The following is a 6780-nucleotide window of genomic DNA, read 5'->3' on the forward strand; positions in this document are numbered from 1 at the left end:
TGAAATGACCGCAGGGCCTGTCACAGGGGTTGGAACAACTGTTGCACCCATCTCAGGGGTTGGAACGACCGCTGCACCTGTCACAGGGATTGGAATTACCACTGGGCCCATCACAGGGGTTAGAGCGGCTGCTGGGCCTGTCACAGGTGTTGGAGTGGCTGCAGGGGTTGGAGAGGCCATTGGGCCTGTCAGAGGACTTGGAGTGGCCACAGGGTCTGTCACTAGGGTTATAGCTGCATCGATTTCAGCTCAGTAATCATAGGCCAGACCCCAGCACGTTGCAGTGATTTGTGTCTCTTTGGAATTGCCAGGGTGGTGACACACCTTTTTCAACCATTCTACCAGTTTTTTAGGGTTTTGCAGTTGTTCAGGGGTGAATTTCCAAAGCACTGGAGGTGCCCACTGCTCTAGTTGCCTGTCCATATTCTCCCACACTCCCTGCCACTCATAACTGTCCTGCCTCAGGACAGATCTCTGGATGGCATTCCTAAGTACTTGTTTAACCTTAAACAAAGCCTGAAGCGCATTGAGGAGGCATTACAATAAGAACATGCTGGTCTGAACATCCCAGGGATATTCAAAGTCTTGAAGAGCTGTTGTAACTAGCCTGGAGGAGAACAGGGCAGGTGAAGGAGAAAGGGAGAGTGAACAAGTAGGAAAAAACATCTCCCCCTGTTCCCTCCATAGACTGGCTCTCTGAAGAAAAAAAGGTAAAAGGGGTAATTACTAATAGTTTCTGAGATATGTTTTCCAAAGTATGGAGTTGATGGCAATGCTGAGTGCAAATACCAGATTAGTCTCATGACCAATAATTTCATCATATCATTAGCCAGTGTTACACCATACAGTAAAGTAATAATCTTAAACCAGGTCCTGGAAAGCATAAACAGCACGACAGGGAACACATACAGTAAGTAATGTGCTATATAACTCAGTTCGGAAAACAGGCCCATCAGACCTGAGATCAAAAAAATCAACATTGTGACTAGCAATTATTAAACAGATCTAATTCTGTACTGGGTCTGGCTGGGATGTTGACTTTCCCTGCAGCAGCCCATAGAGTTCTGTGCTCTGCACTTGTAGCTAAAACAGCCCTGGTATCACACCAGCATTGTGTCTGCTGCTGAACAGTGCTGCCACATCATCAGGACTCTCTCTAACTCTCTCAGAGTCAGCAGGCTGGGGGTGGGTAAAAATGAGAAAGGAACATCACCAGGGCAGCTGACCTAAACCAACCAAAGGGATATTCCATACCATATGATGTCACACTCAGCAATAAAAGGTGGAAAAAGGAGGAAGAGGGGAGGGGTAGGCTCTCGTGAAAGCGTCTGTCCTCCTCCCGAACACCGGCTACATGCGTTGAGACCCTGCTTCAAGGACATGGTCAAGCATCGCTCATTTGTGGGAAGTAGAGAGTAATTTCTTTCCTCTGCACTTCCACATGTACTCGTTGTCCCTGAGAAACATCAAAGCCCAGGTACCGTACATTCTGATGGGCTATCTGGGCTTTTTTCTGGGACACCCGGTATCCAGCTGTTCCCAGGTGATTGAACAAGCTAACTGTAAACATTTTTCTTTGGTTGGGGCTCCTAGCAGTAAGTCATCAACATACTGTAATAAGATTCCTTCATTCTTGCTTTGCCAATTGTTTAAATCTGCCCCTAAGGCAGTCCCGAATAATGTGGGGCTATTCTTGAATCCTTGTGGTAGTAGTGTCCAGTACATTTGAGTCCTTTTCCCTGCTGTGGGACTTTCCCATTCAAAAGCAAATAGTCTGGCTATCAGGCTCCAGAGGTATACAAAAGAAGGCATCTTTAAGATCCAGTATTGTGAAATAAGAATCTTTTTCAGATAGTGTTGTTAGAAGGGTATACGGGTTTGGCACTACAGGGTGGATGTCCTCGGTTATTTTGTTTATGGCTCACAAATCTTGCACAAACCTGTATTCACTGCTTTTTTTTTACTGGCAGTATTGGGGTGTTGAAGATAGATTGGCATTCACAGATTAGTCCATAAAATAAGAAATTGTTTATCGGATGCTCCAGTCCCTTCCTTGCTGTAAGGCTAATTGGATATTGTGGCACCCGTACCGGTACAGCTCCTGGTTTAAGCTCAATACGAATGGGAAGTGAGTTTTTCGCTCTCCCAGGCTGTTTTCCTGCCCATACGAAAGGAGTCACTGCATTCAACACCTCTTCAGGGATCTGTAGCCTTTCCTCTGCCTTTGGTTCTGTCAGTAAACCAATTTGTGCCTTCCATGCATTCTCAGATGGAATTTTAACTGTTATCCCGTTTGTGGAGAAGGTTACCTGTGCATGCAGTTTGCACAGCAGATCTCTTTCCAACAAAGGGAGAGGACATTCACGCATATATAAGAACTGGTGTGTCAAAACCTTCCCTCTGCTCTCACAATCCATAGGCTGTAAAAAGGGTCTTCAAGTACGTTTCCCAGTTGCTCCTATAACTGGAACTTTTATCTTAAGGGTCTTTTGCAATCTATTATTACTGAATGAGTTGCTCCACTATCTAAAAGAAAATCAATTATTTCCCCCCCCCAGCTTCACTGGAACCAGGGGATCAGGGGATCTGCTGGGGAAATCGGAAATTCATCCCCCGGTCTCCTTCAGTCTGAGTCCTCTAGCGTAATCAAAGCCTGCTCTTGTTTTTCACTGTCTGCTGTTTTCTTTTTCTTCCTCAGTGGACAGTCTTTCCTCCAGTGCCCCTCCTTCTTGCAGATAGCACACTGATTGGGGCCCAAGTGAGTTTTTTGCTGTGCCTCCCTTGCCTTCTCTTGCCCTTGCCTCCCTGAAAATTCCTCTCGTTCACCCCTACTCCTACCTCCTTCTCACATAGCCACTGCTATCAGTGACGCCTGTACTTTCATCCTATCCTTATCTTTCTTTGCTTCCCGGTTGTTATAAACCTTATAGGCTTTGTCGATCAGTTATGATATTGACATTCTTCCATCCACCTCCTCTATCTTTTGCAGCTTTTTCCTAATGTCTGGAGCTGATTGCCCTATGAACAGCATGGAAAACAGTCGATCACTCACCTGCTCATCTGGGTCTAAATCTGTCCACTTTCTAGCTGTTTTACAGAGGTGTTCATAAAAAGCAGATGGATTCTTATCTTGGCCCTGTCGGACCTCATATAATTTAGAGAGGTCTCTTGTCTTTGGTACTCCGTGTTGAATCCCATATAGGATTAATTGCCGATATTGTTCTATTGATCGCTGACCCCTGCCAGTATTTGGGTCTCTTGTGGTTTAACCCGGCTGGCAGCTAAACACCACACAGCCGTTCGCTCACCCTCCCCGCTCCCTCTCTGGGGTGGGGGAGAGAAACGGGAAAGTGAAGCCTGTGAGTTGAGATAAAGACAGTTTATTAAGACAGGAATATAATAATAACAATAATAATAATAGTGATAATTATAATAGTATTACTAATAATAGCGTGTACAAAACAAGTGATGCACAATGCAATTGCTCACCACCCGCTGACCGATGCCCAGCCTATCCCCGAGCAGCCGGCCCCCCACCCCGGCCAGCCACCCCTATATATTGTTTAGCATGACGTCAGATGGTATGGAATACCCCTTTGGCCAGTTTGGGTCAGCTGTCCTGGGTCTGTCCCCTCCCAGCTCCTGCTGCACCCCTAGCCTGCTCGCTGGCAGGACAGAGCGAGAAGCTGAAAAGTCCTTGGCCTGGTGTAAACACTGCTCTGCAACAATTAAAACATCAGCATGTTATCAGAGCTCTTCTCATCCTAATCCAAAACATAGCACCCTACCAGCTACTAGGAGGAAAATTAACTCTGTCCTAACTGGAACCAGGACAGATATCCACCCCTTATTCCATACCATTTATGTCATGCTCAGGTTACACTCTTTCCAATACATTCTAATTAATCACCATTTTCATCTATGATATATAGCAATCATGGTAGTGATGACATACAGTATTATATAATAATTAACATACTACAATTCAACTCATGGGCTATTCTCACCCAGTATTAAATCCCCTTGAGGTACACACCGGACCTCCCCATTCTTTTGTCATTACCCACCAAGTGCATCCAGGTCCCTGAGCAAAAGCAATTCCATGAATGGGTTTGCCTTTTCCTGAGGCAGGAGTAGCCCAGACTGTTTTATCCAGCATGTTTCTTACGTGCACTACAGGAACTTTATCCCCTTCTACAGTGCGTAACAGGTTTGATTGGGCAGGTCCAGCTCGGTTGGCAGATCCCCTGGTATTGACTAACCAGGTGGCCTTTGCCAAATGTGTATCCCAATTTTTGAATGTCCCAGCACCCATTGCTTTCAGTGTAGTCTTCAACAGTCCATTGTATCGTTCAACTTTTCCAGAGGCTGGTGCATGATAGGGGATGTGATACACCCACTCAATACCATGTTCTTTGGCCCAAGTGTCTATAAGGTTGTTTCGGAAATGAGTCCCGTTGTCTGACTCAATTCTCTCTGGGGTGCCATGTCGCCATAGGACTTGCTTTACAAGGCCCAGGATAGTGTTCCGGGCGGTGGCATGGGGCACAGGATATGTTTCCAGCCATCCGGTGGTTGCTTCCACCATTGTAAGTACGTGGCGCTTGCTGTTGCGGGTTTGAGGGAGTGTGATGTAATCAATCTGCCAGGCCTCCCCATATTTATATTTCAGCCATCGTCCTCCATACCAAAGAGGCTTTGACCGTTTGGCTTGCTTGATTGCAGCACATGTTTCACAATCATGAATAACCTGTGCTATAGTGTCCATGGTCAGGTCCACCCCTCGATCACGAGCCCATCTGTATGTTGCATCTCTACCTTGATGGCCTGAGGTGTCATGGGCCCATCGGGCTATAAATATTTCACCCTTATGTTGCCAGTCCAGCTCCACCTGGGCCATTTCAATCTTAGCAGCCTGATCCACCTGCTGGTTGTTTTGATGTTCTTCAGTAGCCCGATTCTTGGGCACATGAGCATCTACATGGCGTACCTTTACAACCAGGTTCTCTACCCGGGCAGCAATATGTTGCCACAATGCCGCAGCCCAGATGGGCTTGCCCCTGTGCTGCCAGTTGTTCTGCTTCTATTGCTGTAACCACCCCCACAGGGCATTTGCTACCATCCATGAATCAGTATAGAGATAGAGAACTGGCCACTTTTCTCGTTCAGCAATATCTAAAGCCAGCTGAATGGCTTTCACTTCTGCAAACTGACTCGATTCACCTTCTCCCTCAGCAGCTTCTGCAACTCGTCGTGTAGGACTCCATACAGCAGGTTTCCATCTCCGATGCTTTCCCACAATACGACAGGACCCGTCAGTGAACAAGGCATATTTCTTCTCATTTTCTGGTAGCTTGTTGTACAGTGGGGCTTCTTCAGTACGAACCACCTCTTCCTCCGGTGATATCCCAAAGTATTTGCTTTCTGGCCAGTCCATAATCACTTCCAAGATTCCTGGGCGACTGGGGTTTCCTATTCGAGCCCGCTGAGTAATCAGTGCAACCCACTTGCTCCATGTAGCATCAGCTGCATGATGTGTAGAGGGGACCCTTCCTTTGAACATCCAGCCTAGTACCGGCAGTCGGGGTGCCAGGAGGAGCTGCGCTTCAGTACCGACCACTTCCGAAGCAGATCGAACTCCTTCATATGCTGCCAATATCACCTTTTCCGTTGGAGTATAGCGGGCCTCAGATCCTCTGTATCCCCGACTCCAAAACCCCAGGGGTCGACCTCGAGTTTCCCCAGGTTCTTTCTGCCAGAGGCTCCAGGTGGGACCATTCTCCCCGGCTGCGGTGTAGAGCACATTCTTTACATCTGGTCCTGTTCGGACTGGCCCTAGGGCTACTGCATGAACTATTTCCTGCTTAATTTGTTCAAAGGCTTGTTGTTGCTCAGGGCCCCATTCAAAAGCATTCTTCTTACGGGTTACTTGGTAGAGCGGGTTTACAATCAGACTGTAATTCGGAATATGCATTCTCCAAAACCCCACGACACCTAGGAAAATTTGTGTTTCTTTTTTGCTAGTTGGTGGAGACATAGCTGTTATTTTGTTGATCACGTCCATTGGGATTTGACGGCGTCCATCTTGCCATTTTATTCCTAAAAACTGGATCTCTCGTGCAGGTCCTTTAACTTTATTCTGTTTTATGGCAAAACCGGCCTTCAGAAGGGTTTGGACTATTTTCTTCCCTTTCTCGAAAACTTCCTGTGCTGTGCCACTCCACACAATGATGTCATCGATGTACTGCAGGTGTTCAGGAGCTTCCCCCTGCTCTAGCGCAGAGTGGATCAGTCCATGGCAAATGGTAGGGCTATGTTTCCACCCCTGGGGCAGCCGATTCCAGGTGTACTGGACACCCCTCCAAGTAAAAGCAAACTGTGGACTGCACTCTGCTGCTGAAGGGATGGAGAAAAATGCATTAGTGATATCAATTGTGGCATACCACTTGGCTGCCTTTGATTCCAGTTCATATTGGAATTATAGCATGTCCGGCACTGCAGCACTCAGTGGTGGCGTGACTTCATTCAGGCCACGATAGTCCACTGTTAGTCTCCACTCACCATTAGACTTTCGCACTGGCCATAGGGGACTATTAAAAGGTGAATGTCTTGCTGATCACTCCTTGGATCTCCAGTTGACGAATTAGCTTATGGATGGGAATCAGGGAGTCTCGGTTGGTGCGATATTGCCGCCGGTGCACCGTTGTGGTAGCGATCGGCACTTGCTGTTCTTCGACCCTCAGCAACCCCACAACAGAAGGGTCCTCTGAGAGACCGGGC

The sequence above is a fragment of the Anser cygnoides genome, chromosome W (assembly GCF_040182565.1).
Source record: "Anser cygnoides isolate HZ-2024a breed goose chromosome W, Taihu_goose_T2T_genome, whole genome shotgun sequence".
NCBI classification, from domain to species: Eukaryota; Metazoa; Chordata; class Aves; order Anseriformes; family Anatidae; genus Anser; species Anser cygnoides.